Below are 22351 nucleotides of genomic sequence, written 5' to 3' on the forward strand. Positions count from 1 at the left end.
TATACATGTTCTAGATAAGTTGTTTGACATTAAGGAAATGTTTTCCTAACTTTAACAACAAATCCCGCTAAAAAGGTTCTCAGAAGGTTTTTGCTAACAGATAGAATATTCCCCTAACAAACAAAGGCACTGGACATTCAAACGTTAACGGAATATTACGGGTAACATTACAACAACGTTCTCTCTCCCTAGAATTGTTAGCTAGGATCCCCGTGTGTGTGCGTGTGTGTGTGTGTGTGAGTGCGCTAGCTTAGTTCATTCCGCCACCACGACTGGGGGACCGGAGAGCGCGTGCGCGCATTCAGTTTGGCTATTGAAGAAAATCGGTCTCGAAAGAACTGACTGTCTCGATCGTGCACGAGGGATCTCAAAGCATTGATGAAAGACAGCGGCGGAGCAGCGCAAGCAGCGACTTGCCGACTGCGACAGCGGGACAGAGCGGCAATTAAATGTAAAACGACCGATTTCACAGCGTTTTCGAAGTCCTACAGCCCTGTTCCTATCATGAATGAATAGATGACGAAGAGGAACCAGGGAAAGGAAGAGTGGAGGTTCGCTTCTCTCATCACGGGGTGCCGGTGAAAGAGGGGTAACATTGGTCATAAACGTAAAAAGAGAATAACCGCACCATTATCAGTCGCGTCTGTCTGTCGTGAGATGACAAAGGTGGGTGATAAAGAAAATGCTTTTTTGTTTATCTGTAAGAGCACCAGTTTTATTTTAAACCGCCTTTATCGCTATTTCATCCATTTTTATGGGGGGATGTGTATATGGGTATTTCCCCCCGTAGACTAGTCTAAATCAGAATACATTATTGTCTCGTTTCATTGTTTTCCAACGTCACCGCCACTGGTGAACCCCCTGCCCCCGGTTTTAAGTCTTTAAATGCTTGGCGCTGCGGTGTTGTCAGTCACAATGATGAACAGGCAACGACGTTCCCGTAGGCTGTTGTGACACTGACAATATACATCGTGCATGTGTCATTTCAACCCGTCAGTTGTTCGCTCGCCGGTTCTCATGTCATCATTATCATTATTATTGAGTGTGAATTAATTATCCCAATTCCCAATATTGACAGTTGGGTCTGAGTGCCGTGCTCATATTCTCCCGGTCTTGTCCTGCCCGGTCTATAGACCGCGGAGGTAGGTTACTTTGCGAAGATGTCCAGCAATCGCTTCAAGGAAACTCACAAGTCAATAGATTATGATGCTTTTTCTGTCATGATAATCTATCTGAAAGCTGTATGATTGATAATTATAGCCTCTCCATTATATTAAATTAAATTGGTTTAAAACTCTCCCCACGTATGCCTAATTCCTTTTCATGAAAGGAGTTTTATCATTTCAGAACATGAGATGGAGAGAGGAAATGGAGAGAGAAATTATGAAGATATGATAAGACATAAAAGAGGTCAAAGATAAGAAATATATTTTAAATGCATATGATTAAATGCTGACTTTAAAAAAATCAATAGTAATGTCCTTATCATATAGCCAAGCTATTTGAATTAGTTTCCTATGGGTTTATTTGCAGCGGACCTGGTATTTGGCCAGTCATTCTACCACAGACAACTTGTTCTCACGCTATTAGCTGTCAGGTTAACAGAAGTGTGATTGTGCTGAATGTTTTCATGTAATTCATTCACTGTCAGATTCGATGTAGTTTGGACGGCAGGACGTTGTTGTAATGTTACCCGTAATATTCCGTTAACGTTTGAGTGTCCAGTGTAAAATTGTTGTTTAGAATTCCCGAGCCGATTGGCAAAAAAGTATTTCGATGTTCCCTTGAGAAATGCACTTAACCAGAATTGTAAATTCTGTAAATTGCTCTGGGTAAGAGCGTAAAATGTGACACAAGTGAGGAATATGCCATGTGATGTAGCATACCCCCCCCCCCCCCCCCACCCCACCCCCACCCCCCTCCCCCGTGCATATGCAGATCCACCACTGTGTATTCCACTGAGGACAAATCAAGTGTATCGAGACCGTTGCACCACAGTATAGCATTAACCTCTAAGCCCAATTCATAAAGACTTGTATCTCATTAACTCATTCAGATGTATGACATACACATCACTCTAAATGCTATAGTATCAAGATGCAGAATCATAGGTCATGCACAAGCAAGTGTTGTAGTGTGTTGGCTTTGTCTTCCTGACTGTGGAAACACAATACAGAACAATGAATGTTTGCTCTTGAAGTGACAATGCAGGCTTATGGATAACAGTGATAACAGCCGCCACACACACACGCTTCCACACGCACAGTTACACACACTCTCTCTCCCCATCTCTCTCTCTCTCTCTCTCTCTCTCTCTCTCTCTCTCTCTCTCTCTCTACCTCCCCCTCTTTCTCTTGCTTTTACTGTCCCCCCCCTCTCTCTCTCTCTCTCTCTCTCTCTCTCTCTCTCCCTCTCTCTCTCTCTCTCTCTCTCTCTCTCTCTCTCTCTCTCTCTCTCTCTCTCTCTCTCTCTCTCTCTCTCTCTCTCTCTCTCTCTCTCTCTCTATGTGCCTCTCAATTCAATTCTCCCTCCCTCTCTCTCCCATCCTACCCCTTTCTCTGTCCCTGTTCCCATCTCCTCTCTCCCTGTTCCCATCTCATCTCTCTCTCTCTCTCTCTCTCTGAACCCCCTTCCTCTCTCTCCTCCCTCTCCCTCTCCCACCTCTCACTTTCTCTCCCCCTCTCTCCCCTTTCTCCCTCTCCTTCTCCTTCTTTCTCCCTCTCCTTCTTTCTCCTTCTCCTTCTTTTTCCCTCTCACTCTTCTTTGCTGTCCCCCTGTTTCTCTCTCCCTTTCTCTTGTTCCCTGTACCCTCCTCTCTCTCCCTTTCTCTTGTTCCCTGTACCCTCCTCTCTCTCTCTCTCTCCCTTTCTCTTGTTCCCTGTACCCTCCTCTCTCTCCCTTTCTCTTGTTCCATGTACCCTCCTCTCTCTCTGTCTCTCTCCCTTTCTCTTGTTCCCTGTACCCTCCTCTCTCTTCCTTTCTCTTGTTCCCTGTACCCTCCTCTCTCTCTCTCTCCATTTCTCTTGTTCCCTGTACCCTCCTCTCTCTCCCTTTCTCTTGTTCCCTGTACCCTCCTCTCTCTCTCTCCCTTTCTCTTGTTCCCTGTACCCTCCCCTCTCTCTCTCTCTCCCTTTCTCTTGTTCCCTGTACCCTCCTCTCTCGCTCTCTCTCTTTCTCTCTCTAGCTCTCTGTGTCCCTCTCTCTCTACATCTCTCTTCTCTCCCCACCCTCTCACCCCTCTCTTATTCTCTATCCCTCTCCCCCTCCCCTCTCTCTCTCTCTGCCTTTCTCCCTCTCTCTCAATTCAATTCAATTCAAGGACTTAATTGGCATGGGAAACATATGTTAACATCTCCCCCCTTCTATTCATCTCTCTCCCCCTCCCCTCTCCCTCTCTCTCTCTCCCTCCCCTCTCCCTCTCTCTGCTCAGTGGGAAAGTTAATATGATAAAGTGTGTTTACTCCATCGATCCAGATAACCTTTTACACAGTGGCTTGGACCGCTGGTGTCAAGGGACATATTACTCAGATGTATGTCTAGATTCTGTAGGCTCTATCTGTAGCCTGATCCCAGATCTATATATGCTTAAGCCAACTTTCTTGGCTGTTGTTATCATGCCGTATATAGCAACGACAGTCAGAGGAGTACACTAAAGCAGTGGTTTTCAAACCTCTCCTCTGGGACCCCCAGACGATTCACCCGATTCACATAGTCAAAGGCTTGATGATTAGTTGACAAGTTGAATCAGGTGTGCTAGCTGTAGAAGTTAAAATACATGGAAAGGCTGGGGGGCCCCGAGGAGAGGTTTGAGAACACCCTGGGCTAAAGCACTTACAGATCTGGGACCAGGCTGCATTGCTCCTCATACCACTACCTCATCCCGCTCTGTAGTTGTGTGGTGTGTAGTTGTATGGTGTGTAGATGTGTGGTGTGTAGTTGTACGGTGTGTAGTTGTGTGGTGTGTAGTTGTGTGGTGTGTAGTTGTATGGTGTATAGTTGTGTGGTGGCTGGTGGGCTCAGTGAAGACTGGCATTTAAGAAGGAGCGTGAGCCTGATTACAGACCTTGTGATTAAATATTTAATTGCAGCATCTCAGCAGCCGCAGAGGGATGTGTGTGTGTGTAAGAGAGAGTGGGGAGTGTGTGTGTGTGTTATATGAGAGATAAAAACAATGTGGTAATGGGGAGTTAGTTACTACAGTTAGGGTCCAGGAGTTTTCCCTGATCGTATCGATGGGCTATCCTCTCCTATGTTACCATTCTAACGAAGCGAGCATTCTGCATAGTGCCCACTGTCAGTCTGACAACGTGGCCTAACAGCTAGAGAAACAGATGGGCAGGGTTTGCAGAGCCGAGTGGGAGCCAGAGGTTGGGCGTGTGTCCAGTGGGCCCGGGCTGCCCTTGGTGGTGCAAAAACATCATTTTCATCTCTTTGTAGATGTACAGTACAACATCCCCATCCATGGGGACCTGGATTAAACGGACCGTCAGGGATTACTGTTTAAAAAGCCCTGTATCTGGCTGACCTCTATGCCGACTGGGGACTGGGCACAGAGACACACACACACACATGCATGCAAGCACGCACACAAACACTCACACAACAAACACAGACAAACACACACACAACAAACACAGACAAACACACACACAACAAATACAGACAAACACACACACAACAAACACAGGCAAACACTCACACACACAAGGGGTGGGGTGAAATAACGGGATGGGTGTGGTTGGCTTTGTATAGCAGGTGTGGATATGGATATTATTTGCCCTCAATTCCCTGTCCTTCTTTTGAGCAGCTGTTGATGAATGACCTCAAGGGATTTTCAGGCCAAATAGAATCTGATCCATCAACATGTTACCAAAAACGTTGAAACTCAAAGGTCGCGTTCGAACATGCAAGAATAAAGCAGCAAGTTTTGAAGCAGACAATTGTTATTGATCAAGTTTAATCCTGCTTTGTGCCTTCTAAACATGTCTTTGTCCTGATTGGCTGTATGTGGTTGGCACTTTGGGGCGTGGTTGTCATAGTGAAGGTCTGGGGTAGGGGCCTACACTACAGATGTGGCTGGGATCCTGGGTGAAGTTTCCCTATAGGTACAGATCTAGGATCAGCTTCCCAATGCCACAGTCCTAACCTTAACCAGTAGTAGGTGAAACTTCACCCTACACCAAAGCTGTGACTGGCAGAGTGGGCGTGGCTGTTAGAGTTGCCCTCCAGCTCCACCGCTATCGTTCTAATGAACCTGAGGAAAGACTACCCCCTCGGAGGAAGGCAACACAACACACTTCAACACACGGAGAGATCATCAAACAAACACGCCCCCTGCCGAACGGCTTCCACATACATAGGTTCAGTTTGGTCCTAGCAGAACTTGCCTAGGCGAAGCGAACATCTGTACTTGTACAGTGCCTTGCGAAAGTATTCGGCCCCCTTGAACTTTGCGACCTTTTGCCACATTTCAGGCTTCAAACATAAAGATATAAAACTGTATTTTTTTGTGAAGAATCAACAACAAGTGGGACACAATCATGAAGTGGAACGACATTTATTGGATATTTCAAACTTTTTTAACAAATCAAAAACTGAAAAATTGGGCGTGCAAAATTATTCAGCCCCTTTACTTTCAGTGCAGCAAACTCTCTCCAGAAGTTCAGTGAGGATCTCTGAATGATCCAATGTTGACCTAAATGACTAATGGTGATAAATACAATCCACCTGTGTGTAATCAAGTCTCCGTATAAATGCACCTGCACTGTGATAGTCTCAGAGGTCCGTTAAAAGCGCAGAGAGCATCATGAAGAACAAGGAACACACCAGGCAGGTCCGAGATACTGTTGTGAAGAAGTTTAAAGTCGGATTTGGATACAAAAAGATTTCCCAAGCTTTAAACATCCCAAGGAGCACTGTGCAAGCGATAATATTGAAATGGAAGGAGTATCAGACCACTGCAAATCTACCAAGACCTGGCCGTCCCTCTAAACTTTCAGCTCATACAAGGAGAAGACTGATCAGAGATGCAGCCAAGAGGCCCATGATCACTCTGGATGAACTGCAGAGATCTACAGCTGAGGTGGGAGACTCTGTCCATAGGACAACAATCAGTCGTATATTGCACAAATCTGGCCTTTATGGAAGAGTGGCAAGAAGAAAGCCATTTCTTAAAGATATCCATAAAAAGTGTTGTTTAAAGTTTGCCACAAGCCACCTGGGAGACACACCAAACATGTGGAAGAAGGTGCTCTGGTCAGATGAAACCAAAATTGAACTTTTTGGCAACAATGCAAAACGTTATGTTTGGCGTAAAAGCAACACAGCTCATCACTCTGAACACACCATCCCCACTGTCAAACATGGTGGTGGTGGCAGCATCATGGTTTGGGCCTGCTTTTCTTCAGCAGGGACAGGGAAGATGGTTAAAATTGATGGGAAGATGGATGGAGCCATCCTTCCATTCTGGAAGAAAACCTGATGTAGTCTGCAAAAGACCTGAGACTGGGACGGAGATTTGTCTTCCAACAAGACAATGATCCAAAACATAAAGCAAAATCTACAATGGAATGGTTCAAAAATAAACATATCCAGGTGTTAGAATGGCCAAGTCAAAGTCCAGACCTGAATCCAATCGAGAATCTGTGGAAAGAACTGAAAACTGCTGTTCACAAATGCTCTCCATCCAACCTCACTGAGCTCGAGCTGTTTTGCAAGGAGGAATGGGAAAAAATGTCAGTCTCTCGATGTGCAAAACTGATAGAAACATACCCCAAGCGACTTACAGCTGTAATCGCAGCAAAAGGTGACGCTACAAAGTATTAACTTAAAGGGGGCTGAATAATTTTGCACGCCCAATTTTTCAGTTTTTGATTTGTTAAAAAAGTTTGAAATATCCAATAAATGTCGTTCCACTTCATGATTGTGTCCCACTTGTTGATTCTTCACAAAAAAATACAGTTTTATATCTTTATGTTTGAAGCCTGAAATGTGGCAAAAGGTCGCAAAGTTCAAGGGGGCCGAATACTTTCGCAAGGCACTGTATATTCGCACTAAAGAGCTTCGCTTGAAAAATGAAAAAAAAAAAAAACGACAATATTACTGTTGTTTGTGGGTCTTGAGCCACAGTAGCAACAACATATCACTTAATCAAAATATATCAATCAAGAAATCAATTATTTTTTACGTTTTTGCAGAGGACATCCTAGTCGTGCAATTGTACATCCAGCTAAGATGTTTGGTGTATTACCTGTCAAGTGAAAAAATGTGCATGAAAATGCTGCACTCTCTCCTCTCTCTCGTTGAATGACAGCAAACACTTAATTGAAGAATCCTGTTCATTCTTCCCACCCCTACTGTTGACCAATCACCGACGAAGGGACGTAGACTTCGGCTCCCCAATTTCGACTTGCCTCAAGAAGAAATGTTGTGTGCTCGAACAGCCGGAAAAAAACCCAGCCGAACACTAAAATGAACAAAAACATATACAGTTGAAGTCGGAAGTTTACATACACTTAGGTTGGAGTCATTAAAACTCATTTTTCAACCACTCTACAAATTTCTTGTTAACAAACTATAGTTTTGGCAAGTCAGTTAGGACATCTACTTTGTGCTTGACACAACTAATTTTCCCAACAATTGTTTACAGACAGATTATTTTCCTTATAACACTGTAACGCAATTCCAGTGGGTCATAAGTTTACATACACTAAGTTGTCTGTGCCTTTAAACAGCTTGGAAAATTCCAGAAAATAATGTAATGGCTTTAGAAGCTTCTGATTTTGAGTCAATTGCATTTGAGTCAATTGAAGGTGTACCTGTGGATATATTTCAAGGTCTACCTTCAAACTCAGTGCCTCTTTGCTTGGCATCATGGGAAAATCAAAAGAAATCAGTCAAGACCTCAGAAAAGAAATTGTAGACCTCCACAAGTCTGGTTCATCCTTGGGAGCAATTTCCAAATGCCTGAAGGTACCACTTTCATCTGTACAAACAATAGAACGCAAGTATAAACACCATGGGACCATGCAGCTGTCATACCGCTCAGGAAGAAGATGCGTTCTGTCTCTTAGAGATGAATGTACTTTGGTGCGAAAAGTGCAAATCAATCCCAGAACAACAGCAAAGAACCTTGTGAAGATGCTGGAGGAAACAGGTACAAAAGTATCTATATCCACAGTAAAACGAGTCCTATATCGACAAAACCTGAAAGGCCACTCAGCAAGGAAGAAGCCACTGCTCCAAAACTGCCATAAAAAAGACAGACTACGGTTTGCAACTGCACATGGGGACAAAGATTGTACTTTTTGGAGAAATGTCCTCTGGTCTGATGAAACAAAAATAGAACTGTTTGGCCATAATGACCATCTTTATTTTTGGAGGAAAAATGGGGAGGCTTGCAAGCCGAGGAACACCATCCCAACCATGAAGCACGGGGGTGGCAGCATCATGTTTTGAGGGTGCTTTGCTGCAGGAGGGACTGGTGCACTTCACAAAATAGATGGCATCATGAGGAAAGGAAAATTATGTGGATATATTGAAGCAACATCTCAAGACATCTGTCAGGAAGTTAAAGCTTGATCGCAAATGGGTCTTCCAAATGGACAATGAGCCCAAGCATACTTCCAAAGTTGTGTCAAAATGGCTTAAGGACAACAAAGTAAAGGTATTGGAGTGGCCATCACAAAGCCTTGACCTCAATCCCATAGAAAGTGTATGGGCAGAACTGAAAAAGCGTGTGCGAGCAAGGAAGCTTACAAACCTGACTCGGTTACACCAGTTCTGTCAGGAGGAATGGGCCAAAATTCACCCAACTTATTGTGGGAAGCTTGTGGAAGGCTACCTGAAACATTTGACCCAAGTTAAGCAATTTAAAGGCAATGCTACCAAATACTAATTGAATGTATGTAAACTTCTGACCCACTGGGAATGTGATGAAAGAAATAAAAGCTGAAATAAGTGATTCTCTCTACTATTATTCTGACATTTCACATTCTTTAAAAAATATGGTGATCCTAACTGACCTAAGACAGGGAATTTTTTATAGGATTAAATGTCAGGAATTGTGAAAATTGAGTTTAAATGTATTTGGCTAAGGCGTATGTATGACCACTTCCGACGTCAACTGTATTATTTTGTCATAATATATGTGCAAACTGTTTAGACTGGGATGCATTTGGCAGGCTTTAGCCCGGCGCACAATGATGATGTAACTGAACAGCACCAGTGGCAATATGCCATCTGGGCTCACTCTAGAATTCTCATCGGGCCTGACATTTCGAGCCCAGTCTGACCCAAGTCCTGTGAGCTGAAGCCATTACTCAGGCTCAGTCTGACATCACAGAAATTAAATGTGCCCGAACTCGAAATAAATCCGGATTTCTACCTACCAGTATATTGATTTTATCTTGTTGATTTGAACTTCTAACTTGTGTTGAGAACAATGTGGTGGAGGCGGGCAGCAGCGGAGTGAGGGGACAAAGAAACATCCGTTGGGCCTAGAAAAAGCGCGGAGAGAGGAAATGTGACCTTAGTTATGATCAACCTAATGAAGCAACTGTTGGAATAAAGGAGACTAATGCAATTTAAGGCATGTACACTAGCTCATCTTGATAATCAATGTCCGATTTTTGTTTGGATATTTGGTAACAACTAGGCTGGGAAAATGTTTGCTAAATTGAGGTGAGTGCTCATCTTCACTCTAGTTTGAGCATATATTAATAAACAGAACATTTTGATAGCATGTTATGTACTTCTCCGCAGTAGTCTGTTCTACTGCCTAACAAAAGCCTGTGACTTGTCTGATAATCAGTCAATGTGATTTTGTTTCACTAAATCTCTTTCTGTATATTTGGTTCATTGATCGCTCACTGGGCGAGTGGAGTTGGTAGCTCATTTATTTGTTTGCTCATCTATCACTTTTCAGAAACATTTAGCATGCGATAATGTAGCCTAAATCAAATGTATTATTTTGCTCAACTCTCAATCTATCCTCCATTGAGCTGTCAGAAAGCGTCATGTCTTAACGTAACTCTTCCTACTTCTATATAATCAATCAATCATTAATTCATGTCATTACACAGCATGAGTCATTTATGTCTTTAAATAATTTGAAATAAAATAACAAATGGAGCCTTGTGTAATGAACACGAGGGGAGACAGTGTGCTGGTTTCATGCGAAGGGCGCAGCAGGTGTTTATTGTAAAGGACCACAGGAGGAGGCAGGTAGCTGGGTCCAGGGGCAGGCAAAAGGTCATACACAGGAGGAGCAGGTAGCTGCGTCCAGGGGCAGGCAGAAGGTCATACACAGGGGGTCCAAAAGGCAACAGTACAGGCAGGGAGAAGGCTAGTAACGTCGTCCGGGAGATCAGGCAATAGGTAGAGAACAGGAAATCCGATGGGCTAAAGTACAGGCAGGGAATAGGCAAAAGGCATCGTTAGTGAGTCAGGCGAAAACTATCATACACGGGAGGAGTAAATCACCAGGAAAAACCACAGCACTCTGAAAGACATGTCCCAAAACAAATAATACCTCACAGTGATGGGGTGCAAAGAACTGAACTAAATAGTGTGTGATAATGACATACAGGTGTGTGAACAGGTGATCAGAATTCAGGTGGTTGGGATCTGGAGAGTGAGCTGCGTTCAGGGGGATCTAGGTGTTTGAGAGTGTGGGCTGGAAAGTGAGCTGCGTTCAGGATATCTACGTGTTTGAGGGTGTGAGTTGGACGCAGACTTTACACCTTGAATAATGAAGCAATAAATAAATAATTAGATTTTCCGCCAAACTCCTATTTGAATAATCACTCAAAAGTGTTTTAAATGTATGTTTGATTAGAAAAACATTTTAATCAGATATGGGTCTGCTTTTGATAGATTACAAGGTCAAGGCGCATTAGCAGGGCAGTCATAGGGTGCATTTTGTTCGGATGTATCAGTGTTAACAGACGCCATTAAAATATGGTCTTCTTCTTTACTGAGATGCGCTGCCTGTCATGGTCTTGTGGATCACCATTCTCCTGAAGTGCACTCCAGCCTATTCCTATAAAAAATTGAAACATTTCAATCAAGTTTCTCTGGCCCAGCCAAGATTGGAAACCTGGTGTGTCACCAGCTGCTGTGGCTGAGAGAGAGCCATCCATAGTAGGCTAAAAGGTGCACAGACACACACCGTTTTCTTTCTTTTTAAGCCAGTAAGACAACCCGGAAATCCACCGGGCACTCTGAATAATGCTGTGAGTTGCTGTGAATTCATTTTGGACTTGGGGACTGTGAAGAGACCCCTGGTATGTCATGTCTTGTGGGTTGTGTATGGGTGTCTGAAGAGACCCCTGGTATGTCATGTCTTGTGGGTTGTGTATGGGTGTCTGAAGAGACCCCTGGTATGTCATGTCTTGTGGGTTGTGTATGGGTGTCTGAAGAGACCCCTGGTATGTCATGTCTTGTGGGTTGTGTATGGGTGTCTGAATGTTATTTGATTATGCAGACAATCTGGAATTTTCATGACAGTAATAGTTCTTATAAAAACTGGAAGAGAGGCAGTTAATCTCTCATCAACCCTCAACCAGGAAAAACTGACATGCATGTTGTTGATGTTAGTTCTGTGTGTGCAGTTCAGGGCAAGGTGTGCTGCTCTGTTTTGAGACAGCTGCAGCTTTGCTAGGTCTTTCTTTGCTGCACCTGACCTTATTACCAGACAGTAATCAAGATGGGACAAGATCAGAGCCTGAACAACTAGTACGGTTGACATTTGTGTCATAAACGGAGAACAATATTTTTTTATAACAGACATACATAAGACCGGGCCGGGCCGCCGGACACCATCGGGTTCAGGCTGATAATGAGAACTCTAGCTGACACAGGCCTACAAGAACAAACTGGATTGGCCGCCCAGTTATAGTGTCCAGTATCAGGACCGATTCTGTGGAAAGCCCCATTGGATATCCACAGGTGTGTACACAGGTGTCATAATAGACAACTAGACATTTCACTGCATAATAAAATACAGTAGGATGTTTCAAACAACTCTTTTCTTATTCAAACAAATCCTTACTAGCAGCAGCAGCCAAAAACATGATTTATTAAAAAGTTTTTCAACACAACAAACAATGCTCAAACAGAGTAGATAATTTGCGATGAAAACTTCAGTGTTTAAAAATACTGATGGATAAAAACAGATAAAACATTGATAAAATAATAGTGTAAAGGTCGTTCACCTTGAGGGGCATGACTGACTGGTGGGGGTCAGTCATACCGTTAATGTAATAAATGATTATCTTCCAACTGACCCGGCTCGGTGCGGAGCATTGTGTAAGTGTGAGAGAGAGAGTGGTGCAGAGCGACTCTCCCCTAGGGTGTCTGGAGGATTAATTAGTCTCTCCTCAGACGGAGGGGAGGGTCTCTGTAACCTATCTGTAACGCTGTTTGTAACATTGTTTTGTGGGGAAAAATATATAAATTCTGTGGATACATTTTGTGAAGAAGATGAATTCTCTGCTCTTTCTATAACACCTGCACCCCTTCCGCCTACACCTCCTCCTCCTGGTTGGTGTAGAGGAGAAAGAGGACCTCCACCTCCTCCTCCTGGTTGGTGTAGAGGAGAAAGAGGACCTCCACCTCCTCCTCCTGGTTGGTGTAGAGGAGAAGAGGACCTACACCTCCTCCTCCTGGTTGGTGTAGAGGAGAAAGAGGATCTACACCTCCTCCTGGTTGGTGTAGAGGAGAAAGAGGACCTCCACCTCCTCCTCCTGGTTGGTGTAGAGGAGAAAGAGGACCTCCACCACCTCCTCCTGGTTGGTGTAGAGGAGAAAGAGGATCTACACCTCTTCCTCCTGGTTGGTGTAGAGGAGAAAGAGGACCTCCTCCTCCTGGTTGGTGTAGAGGAGAAAGAGGACCCCCACCTCCTCCTCCTGGTTGGTGTAGAGGAGAAAGAGGATCTACACCTCCTCCTCCTGGTTGGTGTAGAGGAGAAAGAGGACCTCCTCCTCCTGGTTGGTGTAGAGGAGAAAGAGGACCACCACCTCCTCCTCCTGGTTGGTGTAGAGGAGAAAGAGGACCTCCACCTCCTCCTCCTGGTTGGTGTAGAGGAGAAAGAGGACCTACACCTCCTCCTGGTTGGTGTAGAGGAGAAAGAGGACCTCCACCTCCTCCTGGCTGGTGTAGAGGAGAAAGAGGACCTACACCTCCTCCTCCTGGTTGGTGTAGAGGAGAAAGAGGACCACCTCCTCCTCCTGGTTGGTGTAGAGAAGAAAGAGGACCTCCACCTCCTCCTCCTGGTTGGTGTAGAGGAGAAAGAGGACCTCTACCTCCTCCTGGTTGGTGTAGAGGAGAAAGAGGACCTACACCTCCTCCTCCTGGTTGGTGTAGATGAGAAAGAGGACCTTCACCTACTCCTCCTGGCTGGTGTAGAGGTGAAAGAGGACCTCCACCTCCTCCTCCTGGCTGGTGTAGAGGAGAAAGAGGACCACCACCTCCTCCTCCTGGCTGGTGTAGAGGAGAAAGAGGACCTCCACCTACTCCTCCTGGCTGGTGTAGAGGAGAAAGAGGACCTCCACCTCCTCCTCCTGGCTGGTGTAGAGGAGTAGTTAGAGGACCAGTATTTAGCGCCCGGCGAGCCACTAGAGTTAGAGGAAGCTCGAGTGGCGTGTGGAATCTGATTACCGTCTTTTAAAGCTCTTCGCCGCAGCAGCGAGATATCACATTTACTGCTGTCTGCCTGCCTGCAGCCCTCCCTCCCTCTCTCGCTCTGCCCCACCCTCTCTTTTTGCTTCCTCCCCTCTCTCCATCACCATCCCCGTTTCTCTTCTCTCTCCTTTTCTCCTTTTTATTTGTTTCTCTCTGCCCCCCTCTATTTGTATTTCCTCCCCCCTCTCATCATCACCATCTCTGTCTCTCTCCTTTCCTTCTTCTTGAACACCACATCTCTTTCAGAGGCTATGTGCCATCTGCTCTGGCATTTTTAGAATTAGGAGAACTTGCGGGAACAGCACATTTATTGTTACATCACAATTAATAATTCAACCAACCCCACTGGCAGACTCACAGGCACTAGCCTGAGCCCAGATCAGTTTTTACTGTTTTGCCATAGCCTTGGCACTCATTGTCACGCAAGACAGCACAAACAGATCCAGGATCAGGCTACACTCGCATGTCTATGAGGCGTTACAGTTCAATACATGGTGTACATCCTACAGAGGAAAATAACTTCAGACAAGTGGAGCTGTACATAGCTGACTCTCACAGGAAATAAGTACCAAGGAAATGACCCCCTTCATCATCATCATCATCACCAGTTTGACCTATGACCTTTACCCCCTGACCATTATGGCATGTGTGTGTGTGCGCTGTGTTTGTCTTCGGATCAACTGGTGTTATTTGTTTCTTATTCAAGTAATTATGTTCTTAGATCTTTAGAGCTGGTTTAATAAGGAGTCTCTGTCAATATGATACATGGGAGATGCTTACTTTGAAAATAATTGCATCTGGACTTGACAGAGTTTTCTTTACATGGCATTTAATCATTAAAATGTAGTTTCAATGTGTGATTTTGGTATTATTGATTTTGATCATTAAAAGTTATGGTAAAGTTGCAACCATAGCAAACATCATATTCATCGTATGAGTATATATATAGTGACTTGCAAAAGTATTCATCCCCTTGGCGTTTTTCCTATTTTTTTGCATTAAAACCTGTAATTTAAATGGATTTCTATTTGGATTTCATGTCATGGACAAATTGGTGAAGTGAAATGAAAAAATGTACTTGTTTCAAAAAATTCTAAAAACTTTGTTATGAAGCCCCTAAATAATGATATATATATATATATATATATATATATATATATATATAGTATTAGTCACAACAATATTAATCACTATGTAGAAATAATGAAGATCGCTGTGTGTGTGTGTGTGTGTGTGTGTGTGTGTGTGTGTGTGTGTGTGTGTGTGTGTGTGTGTGTGTGTGTGTGCGCGTGCGTGCGTGCGTGTGCGTGCGTGCGTGTTTGTGTATCACTTCATTTCTATGATGATACCATACAGATTGGAGTTATGAAACTAACCTCACGTTGCTTTGCTTGCTGCTGCTCTTTCATCCTAAACACAGTGTTCTGGGCTGAGAGACACCAAGCTCTTTCATCCTAAACACAGTGTTCTGGGCTGAGAGACACCAAGCTCTTTCATCCTAAACACAGTGTTCTGGGCTGAGAGACACCAAGCTCTTTCATCCTAAACACAGTGTTCTGGGCTGAGAGACACCAAGCTCTTTCATCCTAAACACAGTGTTCTGGGCTGAGAGACACCAAGCTCTTTCATCCTAAACACAGTGTTCTGGGCTGAGAGACACCAAGCTCTTTCATCCTAAACACAGTGTTCTGGGCTGAGAGACACCAAGCTCTTTCATCCTAAACACAGTGTTCTGGGCTGAGAGACACCAAGCTCTTTCATCCTAAACACAGTGTTCTGGGCTGAGAGACACCAAGCTCTTTCATCCTAAACACAGTGTTCTGGGCTGAGAGACACCAAGCTCTTTCATCCTAAACACAGTGTTCTGGGCTGAGAGACACCAAGCTCTTTCATCCTAAACACAGTGTTCTGGGCTGAGAGACACCAAGCTCTTTCATCCTAAACACAGTGTTCTGGGCTTGAGAGACACCAAGCTCTTTCATCCTAAACACAGTGTTCTGGGCTGAGAGACACCAAGCTCTTTCATCCTAAACACAGTGTTCTGGGCTGAGAGACACCAAGCTCTTTCATCCTAAACACAGTGTTCTGGGCTTGAGAGACACCAAGCTTTTTCATCCTAAACACAGTGTTCTGTCCTTGAGAGACACCAAGCTCTTTCATCCTAAACACAGTGTTCTGGGCTGAGAGACACCAAGCTCTTTCATCCTAAACACAGTGTTCTGGGCTTGAGAGACACCAAGCTCTTTCATCCTAAACACAGTGTTCTGGGCTGAGAGACACCAAGCTCTTTCATCCTAAACACAGTGTTCTGGGCTGAGAGACACCAAGCTCTTTCATCCTAAACACAGTGTTCTGGGCTGAGAGACACCAAGCTCTTTCATCCTAAACACAGTGTTCTGGGCTGAGAGACACCAAGCTCTTTCATCCTAAACACAGTGTTCTGGGCTGAGAGACACCAAGCTCTTTCATCCTAAACACAGTGTTCTGGGCTGAGAGACACCAAGCTCTAGCTGCCCAGGCTGTGGTCCAATGTATCAACCACGTCAGACGTATCTCAACCACACACCTGGTGTTGTTTTTGGCCCTGCGATCACTGGTGCTGTTGTGCTTAAAGGCAGGGTTAGGCTGTGTGTGTGTGTGTGTGTGTGTGTGTGTGTGTGTGTGTGTGTGTGTGTGTGTGTGTGTGTGTGTGTGTGTGTGTGTGTGTGTGTGTGTGTGTGTGTGTGTGTGTGTGTGTGTGTGTGTGTTTATGTGTGTGTGTTTATGTGTGTGTGTGTGTGTGTGTGTGTGTGGAGAGAGGGCAATGTGAAGAGCTTGATAATGTGGTTTTATAACAGAATACAATTTACAATTATCTCGCAAAATTAGACGCAGGTTGGCACAACAGCATCGTGATAACTGACTGTGCTTGGCAATATGACAGCATCCTGGTAACTGACTGTGTTTGGCAGTGTGACAGTATCGTGGTGACTGACTGTGTTTGGCAGTGTGACAGCATCGTGGTAACTGACTGTGCTTGGCAGTGTGACAGCATCGTGGTAACTGACTGTGCTTGGCAGTGTGACAGCATCGTGGTTACTGACTGTGCTTGGAAGTGCGACAGCATCGTGGTTACTGACTGTGCTTGGCAGTGTGACAGCATCGTGGTAACTGACTGTGCTTGGCAGTGTGACAGCATCGTGGTTACTGACTGTGCTTGGCAGTGCGACAGCATCGTGGTAACTGACTGTGCTTGGCAGTGTGACAGCATCGTGGTAACTGACTGTGCTTGGTAGTGCGACAGCATCGTGGTAACTGACTGTGCTTGGTAGTGCGACAGCATCGTGATAACTGACTGTGCTTGGTAGTGCGACAGCATCGTGGTAACTGACTGTGCTTGGCAGCGCTTGTGTGAAAGTGTTTCAAGTTTGTTTCAGAGAAGAGGGACCTGAAAATTAGTATTAATTAGTAAATTAGTATTAGTATTATTGAAATGATTGTGCTTGGCAGTGCGACAGCATCGTGGTAACTGACTGTGCTTGGCAGTGCGACAGCATCGTGGTAACTGACTGTGCTTGGTAGTGCGGGAGGATCGTGGTAACTGACTGTGCTTGGTAGAGCGACAGCATCGTGGTAACTGACTGTGCTTGGTAGCGCGACAGCATCGTGGTAACTGACTGTGCTTGGCAGTGCGACAGCATCGTGGTAACTGACTGTGCTTGGCAGTGCGACAGCATCGTGGTAACTGACTGTGCTTGGCAGTGCGGGAGGATCGTGGTAACTTGGCAGTGTGACAACATCGTAGTAACTGACTGTGCTTGGCAGTGCGACAGCATCATGGTAACTGACTGTGCTTGGCAGTGCGGGAGGATCGTGGTAACTTGGCAGTGTGACAACATCGTAGTAACTGACTGTGCTTGGCAGTGCGACAGCATCATGGTAACTGACTGTGCTTGGTAGTGCGGGAGGATCGTGGTAACTTGGCAGTGTGACAACATCGTAGTAACTGACTGTGCTTGGCAGTGCGACAGCATCATGGTAAATGACTGTGCTTGGCAGTGCGACAGCATCGTGGTATCTGACTGTTCTTGGCAGTGCGACAGCATCATGGTAAATGACTGTGCTTGGCAGTGCGACAGCATCGTGGTAACTGACTGTGCTTGGCAGTGCGGGAGGATCGTGGTAACTTGGCAGTGTGACAACATCGTAGTAACTGACTGTGCTTGGCAGTGCGACAGCATCATGGTAAATGACTGTGCTTGGCAGTGCGACAGCATCGTGGTATCTGACTGTTCTTGGCAGTGCGACAGCATCATGGTAAATGACTGTGCTTGGCAGTGCGACAGCATCATGGTAAATGACTGTGCTTGGCAGTGCGACAGCATCATGGTAAATGACTGTGTTTGGCAGTGTGACAGTATCATGGTAAATGACTGTGCTTGGCAGTGCGACAGCATCATGGTAAATGACTGTGCTTGGCAGTGCGACAGCATCGTGGTATCTGACTGTTCTTGGCAGTGCGACAGCATTGTGGTATCTGACTGTTCTTGGCAGTGCGACAGCATCGTGGTAACGGACTGTGCTTGGCAGTGTGACAGCATCATGGTAACGGACTGTGCTTGGCAGTGTGACAGCATCATGGTAACGGACTGTGCTTGGCAATGCTATAGCATCGTGGTAACTGACTGTGCTTGGTAGTGCGACAGCAACGTGGTAACTGACTGTGCTTGGTAGAGTGACAGCATCGTGGTAACTGACTGTGCTTGGTAGCGCGACAGCATCGTGGTAACTGACTGTGCTTGGTAGTGCGACAGCATCGTGGTAACTGACTGTGCTTTGTAGCACTACAGCATCGTGGTAACTGACTGTGCTTGGTAGCGCGACAGCATCGTGGTAACTGACTGTGCTTGGTAGAGCGACAGCATCGTGGTAACTGACTGTGCTTGGTAGCGCGACAGCATCGTGGTAACTGACTGTGCTTGGTAGCGCGACAGCATCGTGGTAACTGACTGTGCTTGGTAGAGCGACAGCATCGTGGTAACTGACTGTGCTTGGTAGCGCGACAGCATCGTGGTAACTGACTGTGCTTGGCAGCATGTGTGTGAAAGTGATTCAAGTGTGTTTCGGAGAAGAGGGACCTGAAGCGTAAACTAATTTGGTGATGAGGATGCGTATTATGTAAATGAACAGCTGACCTGTCAGTTCAAGCAGGGGCCAGCACCCCCGCCCCACACACACACACACACACACACACACACACACACACACACACACACACACACACACACACTCAGGCAGACAGACAGACCTAAATGCTTTATTTGGGGTGAATTATCCTTCCTCTATCCAAAACAACGAAAGTGGAGCAATCTTTTTGAGTGTTTTAGAGCATTAGGGCTCTATTTCTGATAGAATCTGAGTCAGTAATGGTCTGTTTGGGTGATTCAAAAGACTCACAGACCGTTTTCTAATTCATGATTATGGGAAAAGAAAATGATGATTGTTGTTTCCCAAATTGCTAATATGTTTGTTGTTCAATTGTATTTTTCTATAAATGGCAATGTTTTTATACGTTTTTATATAACCTACTTTTACTCTCCCTCTCGTTCTGTCTCTTTCTGCATCTTGTTCTTTCTCTCTCTTCTCTCTCTCTCTCCTCTCTGGGAGTGTTGTTCCTTCATAGAGGCAGCAAAACAGCAATGAACGTCTCAGGACCACAAAGAGTCTATCTCAGTGTGTCTGGCTAATAGGGTGTGTCCCAAGACAACGTCTGCATCCCAAATTAAATCCTATTCCCTAAATAAATAACCAGAGCACTAAGCCCTGTAGTGCACTGACAGGAACAAATACTATTCCTTGCCCCAAAACTAGGGGGTAATAGTGCACTACTTTTAACCAGAGCACTATGGGTAGCCCTGTAGTGCACTATACAGGAAATAGGGTGTCAGAAAGTGAATGGGCTTACTGTAGGGAGAAGGTGTTGGGGCGAGGAGAAGGGAAGGGGGTAGAGGTGAGGGGGAGAAGGGATTGGGCCGGAGGGGAAAAGGAGGGGAGAGGGTAGAGGTGGGGGGTGTAGAAGGATGGGGGATGAGGAGAGAGGAGAAAGGAGGAGTGTAGGGTAAGTGAGGGTATGAAGAAACGGTTGGGGATGGTAGGGGTAGAAAGGATGGAGGAGGAGGGAGGATGTTTTTCGGAAGAGCAGATAAAGAGAGGGGGATGGAGAGCGGGAGGGAGGGGGGGAGGCATGGGGAGGGAGGGAGGGAGGGAGGGAGGGAGGGAGGGAGGGAGGGAGGGAGGGAGGCATGGGGAGAAAAGGATTGGGAGGCCGTGCAAAGGACAATTTCAAGCCATCATATTATATCAGATAGATTCGGTAAGATAATGACAGCAAACAGAAAAGTCGACGGATTTCTTCGATTTGTTAGAACTGGGGCCGTACGTATCAAGCATATCAGAGCAGGAGTGCTTATTTAGGATTACTTTTGCCTTTTAGATCAAAATGAATCAGATGACATAGACAGGTGGGACCGGATTCTAAATCAGCAGATTGATGCTAATACAAACATTATGTCACATTAAAGGGATACTTCAGGATTTTGGCAATGAAATATAACAGAGAGGCACATCCCAAAAAGTCAATACTCTACTTAAAGGGATACTTCTGGATTTAGGCAATGAATCCCTTTATTTACTTCCCCACAAATGAACTGTCTCAAATCAAATCAAATTTTAGTTTGAAAGAAGTTCCTACTGGATGCAGAGACATAAAATGTTATCCATGAGTATCCCTTTAAGTAGTGGATAAATGTTATCAATGAGTATCCCTTTAAGTAGTGGATAAATGTTATCCATGAGTATCCCTTTAAGTAGTGGATAAATGTTATCCATGAGTATCCCTTTAAGTAGTGGATAAATGTTATCAATGAGTATCCCTTTAAGTAGTGGATAAATGTTATCCATGAGTATCCCTTTAAGTAGTGGATAAATGTTATCCATGAGTATCCCTTTAAGTAGTGGATAAATGTTATCCATGAGTATCCCTTTAAGTAGTGGATAAATGTTATCCATGAGTATCCCTTTAAGTAGTGGATAAATGTTATCCATGAGTATCCCTTTAAGTAGTGGATAAATGTTATCCATGAGTATCCCTTTAAGTAGTGGATAAATGTTATCCATGAGTATCCCTTTAAGTAGTGGATAAATGTTATCAATGAGTATCCCTTTAAGTAGTGGATAAATGTTATCCATGAGTATCCCTTTAAGTAGTGGATAAATGTTATCCATTAGTATCCCTTTAAGTAGTGGATAAATGTTATCCATGAGTATCCCTTTAAGTAGTGGATAAATAGTTATCCATGAGTATCCCTTTAAGTAGTGGATAAATGTTATCCATGAGTATCCCTTTAAGTAGTGGATAAATGTTATCCATGAGTATCCCTTTAAGTAGTGGATACATGTTATCCATGAGTATCCCTTTAAGTAGTGGATAAATGTTATCCATGAGTATCCCTTTAAGTAGTGGATAAATGTTATCCATGAGTATCCCTTTAAGTAGTGGATAAATAGTTATCCATGAGTATCCCTTTAAGTAGTGGATAAATGTTATCCATGAGTATCCCTTTAAGTAGTGGATAAATGTTATCCATGAGTATCCCTTTAAGTAGTGGATACATGTTATCCATGAGTATCCCTTTAAGTAGTGGATAAATGTTATCCATGAGTATCCCTTTAAGTAGTGGATAAATGTTATCCATGAGTATCCCTTTAAGTAGTGGATAAATGTTATCCATGAGTATCCCTTTAAGTAGTGGATAAATGTTATCCATGAGTATCCCTTTAAGTAGTGGATAAATGTTTTTTTGCCTCTCTGGATTTCTCTATTCGTTATTTCAGTATTGTGACACCATAGATACAGAAGGGCTCAAATGCTGTTGTCAATGTTGTCTCTGACAGACATTCTTCCCTCTCTCTCTCTCTCTCTCTCTCTCTCTCTCTCTCTCTCTCTCTCTCTCTCTCCCTCTCTCTCTCACTCTCTCTGTCTCTTTGTCTCTGTCTCTCTCTCTCTCTCTCTCTCTCTCTCTCTCTCTCTCTCTCTCTCTCTCTCTTTATCCCTCTCTCCCTCTCTCTCTATCTCTCTTTCTCTCTCTCTCTCTCTTTCTCCTTCTCTCTCTCCCTCTCTCCCTCTCTCCCTCCCTCTCTCCCTCTCTCTCTCTCTCTCTCTCTCTCTCTCTCTCTCACTCTCTCTCTCTTTTGTCTCACTCTCATCTCTCTATCTATCCCTTTGGTCTAACCCCCCCTCCCCTCTCCCACCTAACTACTGTAACTAACTCGCTCTCTATCAGCATGTTCCACTTGAAGGTTGAAGAGGGAAATAGAGGGGATAGAGATTAGGGGTGGAGGGTGATGAGAGGGGGAGAAAGGATGGATACATCTCAATGATTTTTCAGACAGTGACACTGACACACAGCACAGCATTAAATAGAACATACTGAAAGGGTAGGGAGGATCTTTCACCCACCCACTTAGCATCGTAAAGGGATAGTTCATACAAAATGCATCTATAATAATTTACAAACCATTCATAAGCATTTAGAATTGCTAATTCATTTAAGTTATTAAGTGTTACCAACATATTTGGGAAGTAACAGTATGGATGTGTTATGAGATCTAAATCAAATGGAAATCATGG

The 22351-nt window shown here is 44.5% G+C and overlaps 1 protein-coding gene across 1 annotated transcript in view; it reads left to right on the forward strand.

Annotated features, from left to right (window-relative positions):
- Positions 1-386: 386 nt before the first annotated feature.
- LOC139417115 (galactose-3-O-sulfotransferase 3-like) overlaps positions 387-22351 on the forward strand; it is a 33785-nt gene continuing 11820 nt past the window's right edge. The window contains exon 1 of the mRNA XM_071166359.1: positions 387-666. The gene's annotated coding sequence lies outside the window, so the exon portion shown is untranslated. The remainder of the gene's footprint in view (positions 667-22351) is intronic.

The sequence above is a fragment of the Oncorhynchus clarkii genome, chromosome 9, assembly GCF_045791955.1.
Source record: "Oncorhynchus clarkii lewisi isolate Uvic-CL-2024 chromosome 9, UVic_Ocla_1.0, whole genome shotgun sequence".
In the NCBI taxonomy this organism is placed as follows: Eukaryota; Metazoa; Chordata; class Actinopteri; order Salmoniformes; family Salmonidae; genus Oncorhynchus; species Oncorhynchus clarkii.